The sequence below is a fragment of the Protopterus annectens genome, chromosome 6.part0, assembly GCF_019279795.1.
Source record: "Protopterus annectens isolate FY-2018-M chromosome 6.part0, PAN1.0, whole genome shotgun sequence".
Classification (NCBI taxonomy): Eukaryota; Metazoa; Chordata; order Ceratodontiformes; family Protopteridae; genus Protopterus; species Protopterus annectens.
The window spans coordinates 523,321,613-523,336,348 of NC_056737.1; the positions used below are offsets into that span (position 1 = coordinate 523,321,613).

The 14,736-nt window shown below is 38.3% G+C and overlaps 1 protein-coding gene across 1 annotated transcript in view; it reads left to right on the forward strand.

The window, feature by feature from the left end:
- SEC23A (SEC23 homolog A, COPII coat complex component) overlaps nt 1–14,736 on the forward strand; it is a 1,400,163-nt gene that overhangs the window by 1,144,194 nt on the left and 241,233 nt on the right. The window lies entirely within an intron of this gene.

Here is a 14,736-nt window from a genome sequence, read left to right on the forward strand (position 1 = left end):
ACTCTTACCCTTTTCTAAAGATCCCACTTTGTTATTTTATTCTTGTTGTAATATTTGCTACTTCAAATACAGTTGGTTTAGACTTTTGATTTCCATTTTCTAGTTAATTGCTTTTTTGATAGCCACCAGAATTAAGCTTAACAAGGCCTTACTATGTCTAGGTAATTCAGATCCTGTATACCAGTTAAAAAAATAATTTCCTTAGCTACTCATTTGCTCGCCCAGTATTCCTAACAGAGTATTCTGCAGGGAAACATATGCTGCCAGTACCTGTTTCCTCCCATTACACCTCCAAAATGTTTTGCATCTATCCGAGGAGAAATTGTTGGGAGCCTGCTTGGGGTATAAAAGTACCTATGCAAACACTTCCAGCCAAAAATCCTACATCTTCTAGATTTTTATTTGAGAGCCATGCTTATGTGATCCCCCATTGTTTCTGTGTGAATGTCTTATCTAGTCTTTCTTCCCAATCTTTTCTGACCTCCTCTGATTGATTCCTATAGCTATCATGCAATATTTTATATGACCTACTAATTATCCCTTTTTAATAGCAGCTTCTGTTCTAGATTCAACTAAAAACTCAAACAGTGCATATGTTTCATTTAGGATTCACCTATCCATTTCTATTTGGCTGTACTCTGATATCTGTCCCTGAAGGGGAAGGTATTCTCTAGCCTGCAGATGAAATGTCTTCTGTTACCTTTCCCTCTCTGATTATTCATTCCCAGTACCTTGGTTCATTTGCCAGCTTCCTCCAGTAAATTCTAGCCTCTTCTTGCTTATTCTCTGAAATGCTAATTACAGTTATCCCTATCATAAGAATCTCCTTTCTCTATTCCTGTGATGGATTCGTTCTTAGTGTAGTTTGAGATGCTTCATGAATATTATATTCTGTATGACTGTTAATTCTCCTTAATGATCTGCATTCAAAATCCCACTGTCTCATTATTTCTTGAATTACCCCCCTGCTTCATCATCATCCCTTTCCACTTTGACTTCTGCTTGTGTTATGTCTAAGAGCCTTAACTATGTTGCTGTAACATATCCCTTCAAATCAGGTAATCCCAAACCTCCTTGCTCTGTTGGAAGGATCAGCTTATCCCACTTGACTTTTGCCCTCTTCTCCTCCCAGATAAAATCTTTCAACTCTTTATTACTTACTGTCCTCAACTTCTCTTCTGGATGATAAAAAATATGCCTGGCCTTTGTATAAAACTAAAGGGACTAAAAACATTTGTCTGAATGAATCTTGCTGTCTGTATTCATAGGCAAGAGCTTCCAGTTTCTCAGTTTTTGTAATATCCTTTGTTTAGTCTCTTCCCAAATAGCCTCAGCTACCATAACAGAGTCCTTTTTAACCCATACTCCTAAATACTTTATTTTATCTTATTCCCATTAATATGGATATTGCTGAACCAATTCATGTGTTAGGTACCAGGTTTACAACTATAGCCCGTGTCTTATCTTCATTAATTTTATATCCAGAAAAAACCCAGATATGCTTCAGAATGTTCCACAACACTGAGATGTCCTCTTCTATTTTTTCAGCACAAAAGAATATCTGCAAATAAAGCCAACTTTTCTTGAATACCATACCAATTATGTCCTTAAATTTCTGAGTCCCTGATTTTTTTAATAGCTAAATATAATGCTCATAACAATGGGGAAGAGATCACCTCTGCCTGGTTCCTCTGTTCAGACTCACCTTATCAGAGAGTAACCCTTCCACGTTGATTTTTGCCTCTGATCCCTCATATATCTTTCTAATTAACTAGGTTATTGTATCAGGAAATGTACATGCTTCCATTGCCCGTCTCATAAAATCCTAGCTTACCCAGTCAAGTGCTTTCTCTGCATCAAGACCCACCAACAACAGCTGTACTTTCTTACATTTTGTTTCCCTGTGGATCATCATTGTTCTGTTAATGTTGTCAGTTGTTTGCCTCCCCTCCACAAAACCACACTGATATATATCTACCAATATTGGCAACAACTTCTCCATTCTTTTAGCCATAAACACTGTATAATCATGGTTTAAAACTGGAATGGGCCAATATGAAGCTGGATCTGATAGGTCTTTATGTTCCACAGTAGAATTTAGTTGAGAGGGCACATAGTGTATGCTCCAAATATGGACATAAGAAAATAGTCAAGACGTGTATAAGTAAGGATGTAATCATACCAGCAGAAAGAGGTACTCATGACAAAAGTATGGCAGAAGGGGAAAGGAACAGCAGAATGTTTGTGGAAAATTATTATGCACTGTACACCAAATGGAAGATAAGCAATTTATGCTAGTAATCAAGGAATGTTGAGAAGCAGGTGTGATTCAAGCTGCTGTATCCAGCTATCTTCGGGATATTTTTCCTTGAGGATCAGCAATATTTTTAAAAGCTTAACAAACTAAAAATGAATTAAAAAAATGTTTTACCAACAAAGGGTGAGTGAGCAAACATAATGGGACTCTGTTTCTCATCTAACAATAACAAAGCCAGTGAAACTTTTCCATTGTTCCAAAAGAAAATGCTTGAGCAACAGAAAAGAAAAGCATGCAAGTTGGCTAAAAAAATTAGGCATACTTTGGATTTATACCAGAAATTGGTGTTGAGAAGTGAAGATCATGAAAAAGACTGTAAACATTGTGAAATTACAGAACAAATAGGAGACTATAAAGTATGAATCACATTAGGTATAGGAATAGATGCGAAATGTGGCTTTGCAAGAAGTGGTTTGAAATGATTACAATTTTGTTGACTGTCTAAACTAGTGGTGAGTGAACTGTAAAGCATATACACATCTTTGTTGTTAATCTTAGAAGGCCACTGAAGTAAAACAGTTTTTGTTCTTTCTAGTATTTGTATAAAACTTTTATAACATAAATTGCATTTTATATTGTAAAGCAGTTTTGTCTATTGTGCAGTCAGAAGTATTTTAAATGTGAGGTGGGAGGAGTCTTATCAATGACTGATGTGTATGTTAAAGGGGTCACCTTTAAAATCCTGAAAGCTCAAAATCCTGAATCTCAAAATCCTGAACACAAAATCCTGAAAGCTCAAAATCCTGAAAACTCATAATCCTGAATCTCATAATACTGAAAAACATACAGGACACCAACACTGATGTGTGATTGTGCGGACATTCGGGGTAGGGAGCAGGTCAGGTAAGTGTGCGATTGTGATGGATGTTAGGGTTAGGGGTGGGTTAAGTGAGTTAGGGTTAGGGTGCGGGTGAGGTGATTGTGTGATAGTGACAGAATTTGGGGTTAGGGGCGGGTTAAGTGAGTTAGGGTTAGGGCACAGGTGAGGTGAGTGTGTGATGGATGTTAGGGTTAGGGGTGGGTTAAGTGAGTTAGGGTTAGGGTGCGGGTGAAGTGATTGTGCGATAGTGACAGAATTTGGGGTTAGGGGCGGGTTAAGTGAGTTAGGGTTAGGGCACAGGTGAGGTGAGTGTGCGATAGTGACGGACCTTAGGGTTAGGGTCTGGGTTAGGGTAAGTGGATAGATAGTAGTGTATGTGCAGTGTAGTGTAGCTGCAATATAGTCTGTGTTGGTGTCCTGTATGTTTTTCAGTATTATGAGATTCAGGATTATGAGTTTTCAGGATTTTGAGCTTTCAGGATTTTGTGTTCAGGATTTTGAGATTCAGGATTTTGAGCTTTCAGGATTTTAAAGGTGATCCATGTTAAAGATATTAAAGCAAGAAACTACTTTTTCTTAGCTGTAAGATGTCTATGCTTGTCACTGTAACATGATTAAGAAGACTGGGTGGAAACAAATTAAAGTTAATAGAATGTTGTGATCTTGGGAGTGGGTGATGTAAAAGTTTGATTACTTTATCTGTAAAATAAAGATAATTTCCCATGCTTTCATAAACATATATATATATATATATACACACACACACACACACACATATATATATATATATATATATATATATATACATATAGATTAATGTCCTTGGTTTGCACTATGCATAAGCTTGTTTAGCAAATACATTTGAATCATAAGAGTGATGAAAGGCATGAAAATGTTGACTCTGTTTTGTTTTTTGCCAAGTCAGTTTTAGCTATTTTTTTCCTTAAGTGAAGCCGTTCACTGGGAGACAAGAAATCAACATGTGTAAGCAGTTAATCATAAGAGTGCTGAATATTGTGTTCTGAGTGAAGTTTACAAAGATTCTTTTATGGATCTGCAAAGTCAGTGGCCGTTTTTTTTTTTTTTTTTTTTTTTTTTTTTTCATTACCAACTTGGAGACCAGACAGCTGCAAACTGCAAGCACTTAACCGTCAGAGGTCTGAACACCTCTGCTGATTTGAATTGGATAAGGTACAATGTAATTAACATTTAAATATACAGCGACAAGAAGCTTAGTGAAAAATAAATGAAGCTTGATGCGTGGAAAGAGAATAGGTTATACAAGTAGCTGCTTCCCCAGGAGCCTTAGCACTTTAATTCAATTAATGAACAATGCACAGTTTATTTATTTAAAGATATCCAAAGATATCCAGTGCACTTTCTGTTGGGGCTGAAAGTTAATGTTTTCTGAAAGCATGCACATTTTTTTTACATCTAGAGAGGAATAGAGATAAGAAAAAAATAGATCACAATTAGTGTAAGTGGGAACACAAGCTGTAGCATATACCTTAGTATGGGTAACCCTAATTTTAGATTAGGAGGTCCCTGTGGGTACAGCCATCAATTTGAGTTAACTGCCCCTGTTTGGAGGGGTGTACTTCATTTGTTGAAAATACACATAGTTTTCTGTGTTTGTTCTAAGTTAAAAGGAGATGGGGGTTCTGAAAATATATGTAGTTTTTGTTTGATTGTTTTAATTGAAGCAAAAGGTTTTGACAATGTGACATTGATTCAAACTGAGGTGAAAAGAAACCACTGCATATGAGATCAATCAGCCTGCTAAACATTAATGTGTTTATGTAAGCTAAAAGTTGGAAATATATATTCAAAAAAGTTGTCATGTATACTAGGTGGGAGTAATGGCTACTTTGACCATCTTATCTTGTAAATAGCCGTACTGGTGTAGATTAAAAGCAGAGAGTGTTGAATTATATTAAGAAGTGTAAGGTTCAGATAACAGTGTTGCAGGTGACACATTTTGATAGAAATCAGCATGTAAATTTGACACCAGAAGGATTTTAAAGTTGGATGTTCAGCAGAATGTCAGGGACATTAGAAAAGGGGAGTAATAATAATACTGATTGGTAGAGGGGTCCAGTAGTGATAGAAGAGGGAAAAAGACCATAATGGTAGATTTGTGGTCTTAAGGTGCTGTTGCCAGATTATTTTGCATGCACTAATATTCCATGTAAAACTGCTGTTATGGTGTGTAAGAGAATTTTGGTTGTAATAATGTTTTCAGTGGGGGATGTTATTTGTGGGTCATGCCTGAAACCCACTTTGCAGTAGTGAGTATGTATCTGGGGGATGTAAGAAGGGAAATTTAACAAAAGAAGGTAGATTTTTGAAAAAATATATTTTACTGTTAGGTATGGAAGTTGAGAATTCAGTAGTACAAACCTGGAAAGAGTTTACTTATTATTCACCAAGGTAGAATAATTGATCTAGACTACACTAAAATTGCATTTCAAAGGAACTTGTGAATTTAATTGACAGCTTTAAAACACATCCAATGACTATTTCTGATCATGCACCCGTAAAAACTAAGCGATGCAGGATAATGAAGTGAAAAGGAGATACTGGCACTTTCCCAAAGAGAGAGGAATATAAGGAATGGTTAATGGGAATGGTATGAGAGTTATTAGGGAAGTTCGAAATGCCTACAAAAGGGATACGATGAAAATGGAGTTTTAAAATGGTAAAAATAAGAAAGTAAGAGATATGGGGGAAAACGATGAGAATTTTTTATGGAGGATGACAAAGATGAAAGCATTGCAGAACAAAAGGGAATCTGACAAAACAGGAAGTGGAATACTTACAGAGTGCTAAAAGGAAAATAAAAGACTATTTGGATATTATGCATGGGTTTAGAAAGCTTCCTTTTAAGCAATTGTTTTTTGATAACAACTCCTTGGCCCAGTTTTCAAAACAAGTTGGTCTCCATGTAAGCACCGTGAGCAAGTGTTTTAGAATCTAGTCCCAGAGTACAATTTGTATAAAGGTGATAAATGTGGAAACCAAGAAAAGTCACAAAAGGGAAGTATTTACAAAAGTCTTAACAATGCTGATGTTAGAAACAGATGAAGCACATTTCTCAGTAACAGTCTCACAAAACAATTGCATACCCACAGTTATGGAATATAAATACCTAGGTCTCATTCTTGATCACTTTTTTGCCCTTAATTACCCACACAGATAACACTGCAAAAAGTCCTTTCTCAGCTAAAGCTTTGTTACAGAATTTCATACCTCCTCACTCCTGTTGTTAGACTGGTCATAGCCAAAAATGTCCTTCTCCCCAAGCTGGAATATGGCCTTTCTTTATGGACCTTCCATTCTTCTCACAATAAGAAACACATTGTATAAATAAGAATTGTACAAATATGTTGTCTTTTCTTTGTTTACTGCTCATATGGGGCCCATGTCAAGGCTGAAAGGAGCCTTTGCACCATTTTACCTATGCAGTTAACAAGCAGAAAATAAATAAGCAAGTTTAATCAATAGCTAAGCTAAAAATAGACAAGATAAAAATGTTGATGTATGGTCAGTCAGTAGGGAAGACTGCAGGATCGGATGGTAATCTTGTGGAAGTTTGGAAGATGGGAGAGAAGAAAGTGATAAAGATCTGGAAGGTTTTGTTTAACAACATTTAAAAAATGGGGAATGGGGTACCTGCATCTTTGAAGAAAGCTGTGGTGGCTGTATTACCCAAAGAGAATAAAAGCCCTTTAGACCCAGCTTCATATAGATCTATTTCAGTTTTAATCCATGATTATAAAGTGCCTGTGACAATGTTAGCTAAAATAATGGCAAAGTTGTTGCCAAATTTGATATACATGGATTAATCTGGTTTTATGGAGGAGGTAAAGGTTTAGGGTTCATAGATTAGTACTAGGCTAACTATCCTTGCAGGCCATTTTAAGCCTAGCCAGTTACCCCATGTGAGAATCAAACCCTGCACCTAGTGTCTGTAAGGTAAATACCTTAACCATTATGACAACCAACCAGTATTGGCAGTACAGTGAAGCTCTAGAAGTAGCAAAGTGTTAGAAAATACCACTGTTGCTGGTAGGTCTTGATACAAAGATGAAATTTTATGGTTTTTATGATTAGGATAATGATAGCATCTGTGTTCTCTGAAAGAATCTTCTTTTTTCAGCTGCTCCTGTTAGGGGTTGCCACAGTGGATCATCTGTTTCCATTTCTTCCTGTCCTCTGCATCTTGCTCTGTCACACCAACCACCTGCATGTCCTCTCTCACCACATCCATAAACCTTATCTTAGGCCTTCCTGTTTTCCTTTTACCTGGCAGCTTCATCCTTAGCATCTTTTTCCCAATATACTCTGCATCCCTCCTCAGCAAATGTCCAAACCAATGTAATCTTGCCTCTCTGGCTTTGTCTCCAAACCTTCCAACCTGGGCTGACCCTCTAATATACTTATTCCCAATCACCCTAGTCACACCCAGTGCAAATCTTAATATCTTTAACTCTGCCACATCCAGCTCTGACTCCTGCCTTTTTGTCAGTGCCACTGTCTCCAACCCATATAACATAGCTGGACTCACTACCCTCTTGTAGACCTTCCCTTTCACTCTTAGTGGTACTCATCTGTCACAAATCACTCCTGACACTCTTCTCCACCCACTCCATCCTGCCTGTACTCTCTTATTTACCTCTCTTCTATACATACCATTACTCTGAACTGTTGAGTCCAGGTATTTAAACTCATCCACCTTCGCCACCTCTACTCCCTGCATCCTCACCATTCCTCTATCCTCCCTCTCATTCACACACATATATTCTGCTTTAGTCCTGCTGACTTTCATTCCTCTTCTCTCTAGAGCATATCCCCACCTCTCCAGGGTCTCCTCCACCTGTTTCCTACTCTCACTACAGCTCACAATGTCATTTGCAAACATCATAGTCCACGGGGACTCCTGTCTGATCTCGTCTGTCATCCTGTCCATCACCATTGCAAATAAGAAAGGGCACAGAGCTGATCCTTGATGTAATCCCACCTCCACCTTAAACGCATCCGTCACTCCCACCGCAGACCTCACTGCTGTCACACTATCCTCGTACATATCCTGTACCACTCTTACATACTTCTCTGACACTCCCGACTTCCTCATACAATACCACAACTCTTCTCTAGGCACTCTGTCATATGCTTTCTCCAAGTCCACAAAGACACAATGCATCTCCTTCTGAACTTATCTGTACTTCTCCATCAACACTGGCAGAGCAAACATCGCATCTGTAGTGCTGTTTCCTGGCATGAAACTATACTGCTGATCACTAATCATCACCTCCCTTCTTAACCTAGCTTCCACTACTCTTTCCCATAAATTCATGCTGTGACTGATCAATTTAATCCCTCTATAGTTACTACAGCTCTGCACATCAACCTTATTCTTAATAATCGGTACCAGAACACTTTTTCTCCATTCCTCAGGCATCCTCTCACTTTCCAAGATTTCATTAAACAATCTAGTTAAAAACTCCACTGCCATTTCACCTAAACACCTCCATGCTTCCACAGGTATGTCATCTGGACCAACAGCCCTTCCATTCTTCATCCTCTTCATGGCTATCCTTACTTCCTCCTTGCTACTCCACCGCACTTCATGATTCACTATCCGCACATCATTCAACCTTCTATCCCTCTCATTCTCTTCATTCATCAGCCCCTCAAAGTACTCTTTCCATCTGCTCAGCACAATCTCCTCTCTTGTGAGTACATTTCCCTCATTATTCTTTATCACCCTTACCTGCTGCACATCTTTACTAGCTCGGTCCCTCTGTCTAGCCAATTCGTACAGGTCATTTTCTCCCTCCTTAGTGTCCAACCTTTCATACAACTCTTCATATGCCTTATCCTTAGCCTTAGCCACCTCTCTCTTTGCCATGCACCTCATCTCCTTATACTCCTGTCTACTTTCTTCATCTCTCTGACAATCCCATTTCTTCTTCGCCAACCTCTTTCTCTGTATACTCTCCTGTACTTCCTCATTCCACCACCAGGTCTCCTTGTCTTCCTTTCTCTTTCCAGATGTCACACCAAGCACCTTTCTAGCCATCTCCCTTACTAGCTCTGTTGTAGTTACCCAGCTATTCGGTAACTCTTCACTGCCACCCATTGCCTGTCTTGACTCTTCCCTTAACTCTACCTCACAATTACCCTGTTTCAATTTCCACCATTTGATCCTTGGTGCTGCCCTCACACTCCTCCTCCTCTTCTTGATCACCAGTATCATCCTACAAACCACCATCTTATGCGACCTAGCTACACTTTCCCCTGCCACCACTTTACAGTCTCCAATCTCTTTCAGACTGGCCCTTCTACATAAGATATAATCCACCTGTGTGCATCTTCTTTCACTCTTGTATGTCACCCTATGCTCCTCCCTCTTGTTAAAATACATATTCACCACAGCCATGTCCATCCTTTTTGCAAAATCTGTTACGATCTGACCTTCTGCATTACTTTGCTTAACACCATACCTACCCATCACTTCCTCATCCCCTCTGTTCCCTTCACCAGCATGCCCATTGAAATCTGCTCCAATCACCACTCTCTCACCCTTGTCATCACCACTTCATCCAACTCACTCCAAATTTTTTCTTTCTCATCCATCGCACACCCAACTATGCACTAACAATATGCATCATTACACCATCAATTTCCTGCTTCATAAACAACACTCTATCCAACACTCTCATCACCTCCAAAACACTCTTAGCATACTGTTCCTTCTGGATAACCCCTATGCCATTTCTCCTCACATCCACACCATGATAAAACCATTTGAACCCGCCTCTGATACACCTAGCCTTGATCCCCTTCCATCTGTTCTCTTGCACACACAATATACCAACCTTCCTTCTGTCCATCATATCGGCTAGCTCTCTCCGTATACCAGTCATACTGCCAACATTCAAAGTTACGACCCTCACTACCACAGTCCTAGCCTTTACCTGCCTTCGGGCATGCCTTTCCCCTCTTTTCCTCCTTCAGCCAATAGTAGCCCAATTTCCACCAGCACCCTGTTGGCCAACAGTACTAGTGGCGGTCGTTGTTAACCCGGGCCTCGACCGATCCGGTATGTATATCTGTACTGTTGTCCGCTTGTATGATTTGGCAAAGTTTTACACTGGATGCCCTTCCTGACACAACCCACCCCATTTATCCAGGCTTGGGACCAGCACAAAGAAATGCACTGGCTTGTGCATCCCCAGTGGCTGGGTTGTTCTCTGAAAGAATACTAGGGTTAATTAGAAGGATATGTAAAGGATGAGAAGTTTCCTGTCCAACCAGCTATGTTTAAACAGAGGAATCAGGCAGGATTTCCTCTTTCCCTTTGTTATTTGCTTTATATTTAGAGCCATTGGCAAAGAAAATGAGAGACTTAGATTCAAGGATATTACTGGTATGGCACTCAGAAAAAAAGAAAAGTTAGCTTTGTTCGCAGATGATACTATTTTGTACTTGATCAATCCAGAAGAGCACATTTTAGTGGTGTGGAACATTCTGAGATAGTTTCAAGTTTTTGCAGGATATAAACTAAATGAAGGTAAAAAGGCTGTAGTTGTAAACTTTGTACATGCACTTGAATTGGTTCAGAAATACCCATATTTATGGGGACATAATAAGATGAAGTAGTTATGTGGAGTGAAGAGGATTCTGTTATGGAAGTTAAGGATATGTCGGAAGAGACTAAACAAAAGATAATACAGAAACCGGGAAGTTGGAAGCTCTTGATTATGGATGGTAAGATACAAGCAGTGACAATGGTTCTAGTTCCTTTGGTTTTACATACAGGTCAAGAGTATTTTTAGCAACCAGAGAATATGTTGTGGTGGACCATAGATAAGGGATGAAAGAATTTATTTGGAAGGGGAAGAAGGTGTGGGTTAAGTGGGATAAGATGATTCTCCCTATGGAACAAGGTAGTTTAGGATTACCCGATTTGAAGAGATTATTTAGAGCTACATGGTTAAGACTGATAATAAACAAGTGGAAGATTGTTACATAGTGGAAAGGGATGGTGATGAAACAGTGGAAGAGTTGAAGTAAGGAGAGAGTAAGATTTTGGATGCAGCTCCTTAAGGAGATTAAAAACAGCACTGTTAGAATGTGGTAGGTATAAAGTTGCAGAAAGTATTCTAAGAACTAACAGCTAACATGGGAATGGAGAAGGGAGATTTTACCAATAGGAATGAGTGCAAGTAGGGGTATAGAAGATAGGCAAGAGGGGATTTAAACTTACTGGAGAAAATTAGCAGAGGAACAAATCGTTTGGGACAAGATAAGAGTAGGATGAGGCTGGGAAGAAGTTTAGACTACTGATTAGAGACTTGCCTTCCCTACCAGGGACTGATAACACATTATTGGCTAAGAGAAAGTGATAGGGGAGTGCAAAGTGAATGTCCAGCTGTGGTAGAATTTTAATTGAGTCTCTAACAGAAGGTGCTGTTAAAAAAAATGATAGTAGGGCATATAAACTGTTTCCTAAAATCAGAAAAGGTTAGAAAAGACTAGGAGGAGAAAATGAAATACGAAGGAACAATAGTAGGATTTATTTAAGGCTCTCTACTATTCAAAAAAGTTTAGAAGGGTTAGGATTTTTGCATGGAAGTGTTTGCTTTGATATTATAGTACCCAAAGCAGACTTCAGTGAATTTCTCCTTAAGCATATAGCAAATGTTGCAGGTGTGATGGGAGTGAGAGAGAGAGGAAATTGGGAACTGGTTTTTGGGAATGCAGAGAGCTGGCAGAGTTTAAAAATTCCTTGCAGAGTACATTGTCAGAAAAGACCAGGAGGCCAGTGATTGTAGCTAAGGAAATGATTCTTTTGATCTGGGTATAGGATCTGAATCACCCAGACAAAAGGCATTTCTAAAGTTTAATACTATTGGCTGCCAAAAAGGTAAATTATTAGAAAATGGAAATCAGAAACTAAACAAACTGCAGTTAAAATACTGAATATTGAAAAGAAGATAAGAGTTGGAAATGGAGTCTTTAGAAAGGGGAAGGAGAAAACTGCATAGAAATAATTGGATTTTTCGGTAGCATTGTTGCCTCACAGCAAGAGGTTCTCCCGTTCAGTTCTCGGCTGGAGTTAGTCACAGAAATTAGAAATGAAGTGAATTACTTCAGTGTAAGACTTCTATTTATAAATAGGCTTACACCAGGGACCAGATTTCAATGTACCTGCTCTCAGTGTAAGTGGTCACTTACACTGAGAGTAAGTCTTTTGCAATCAGGCCCCTTGTCTGCTGTCCATTCACCCACTCACCAGAAAATAACTGCAACAGAAATGTGTGTGTGTGTGTGTATTTATGTGTATTCTCACACACACACAAACACACATTATATATATATATATATATATATATATATATATATATATATATAATGTGTGTGTATTTATGTGTATTCTTACACACACACACACACAAACGCACATTATATATATATATATATATATATTTATATATATAATGTGTGTGTATGTGTATTCTTACACACACACACACACACACATATATATATTATATATATATATATATATATATATATATATATATATATACATACACACACACACACACATATATATATATATATATATATATATATATATATATATATATATATATATGGATCTACATCATTTCATTGAAAACTTATTTCGTTGAAAGCTCATTTAACTGAAACTCAGCTGTCCTGAGCACAGTTCACTGAAAACTCACTTCACTGAAAACTCATTCAACTGAAACACATTTCGTAGAAAGGCACAGCCCCCCCCCCACCTGTTTTAAACGGTGTAAACCATAGACAGGGATACTTATAAGTTGAATGAATAACTCTTTCCAGAAGACAGCATATACCCAAACTATGTGAGGGGCTACACCCCACACACACACCCCGGTGTGGGGGGCTGTGCCCCCACCCCACCTTTACTATATATACACTAACTCCAGGATCACACTAAAGTGGAGAACAGGGCATATACCTTTCTATGGAATGAGTTTCAGTCAAATGAGTTTTCAGTGAAGTGAGCTTTCAATGAATTGTGCTCAGGCATCTGAGTTTCATGAAATGAGCTTTCAACGAAATGAGTTTCAATGAAATGAGTTTTCAATAAAATGAAGTAGACCCATATATATATATATATATATATATATATATATATATATCTATATATATATGTGTGTGTGTGTGTGTGTGTGTGTGTATGTATATTATGGTTCCACTTCTAACCATCGAAATTTAAAAACATCGAAGTTCTGATCATCTAGACCAGAACATCGAATTTTGAAACATCGAAGGTTACAAGTGTAACAAAAAAAAATTGTAACAATTGTATGCCAGGGTGTGGGAGGGGGGAGAAGCCCCCCCTGCACCCCCTACACACCCCCTATTGTAATATTCCAATTCCGAGACCGCACTACAGTGGAGTAAAGGGAAATCTCCCGTTTAGCGCTATATGCAGAAGCGCTAAACGGTAGATTTTCCATACCCTATCTGTAGTGCTATCACACAGATTGCACATAGGCGCACACAATATGCAGGGCACCTTGGTGCCCTGCAAAAACACAAACATTTTCCCACCTACACTTACATTTTTCTTCCCCTTCAAACCTTTGATGTTTTAAAACTCGATGTTCTGGTCTCGATGATCTGAACTTTGATGTTTTAAACGTTCGATGGTTTGAAGGGGAACCATATATATATATATATATATATATATATATATATATATATATATATATATTTATATATGGCGCTAGGACTATTGAACGAAAGTTCAGTAGTCCAAATCCACAATAACCAAATGCACTTTAGTGAAAGAGCTTTCACTGAAAAAGTGCTTTCGTTAAAGTGCGTTAAAAAAAAAACTTTCTTTATGCAGGGGAGCAAGCCCCCCTGCACCCCCCGTGCGGGGTGTGTGCCCCCCACACCCCCCCTACTTTTATATTCTCACTTCTGGTCACTCTACAGTGGGGAAAAGGGAATTCTCCCTTAACCACACCGTAGTGCGACTGGCACAACCAGCATACTTAACCGAAAGTGCTGCTTCTGTGAACAGCACTTTCGGTTATGTATGTTCGGTGATTTCTGTTTCGACAGAAAATGCTGTCGGGGATCTGTACAGATCCTATACATATATATATATATATATATATATATATATATATATATATATATTTTTTTTTTTGCTTAGAAGTTAGAAGCCTTTATTTTTTTTTGGTCCTTTTTGGTAGACGTATTATTTTAGTGATTCTTATTTTTTTTTTCACAGTTTAGACTGCCTTTGTAGAGAAAAGCAAATAATGACTTAGACCCCAATGTATGGAATGCTTTATGCTCATGGTCTTTCACAGTGTTCAAAACTCTTCGATATCCTGTGGTTTAACAGTTTCAGACATTGTCAAAATTAATCATGCCCAAGTTGTTGGCATGGAGCTTGGTGCCAACTATAGAATGCCATAATGTGAGAGGAAATTGTCCATAACTGCGCTTTATGTAATAATCTGAAAAGATTTTATGTGATAAATTTATTTGCTTGGCAGCCAGCCAGGGTTTAAGG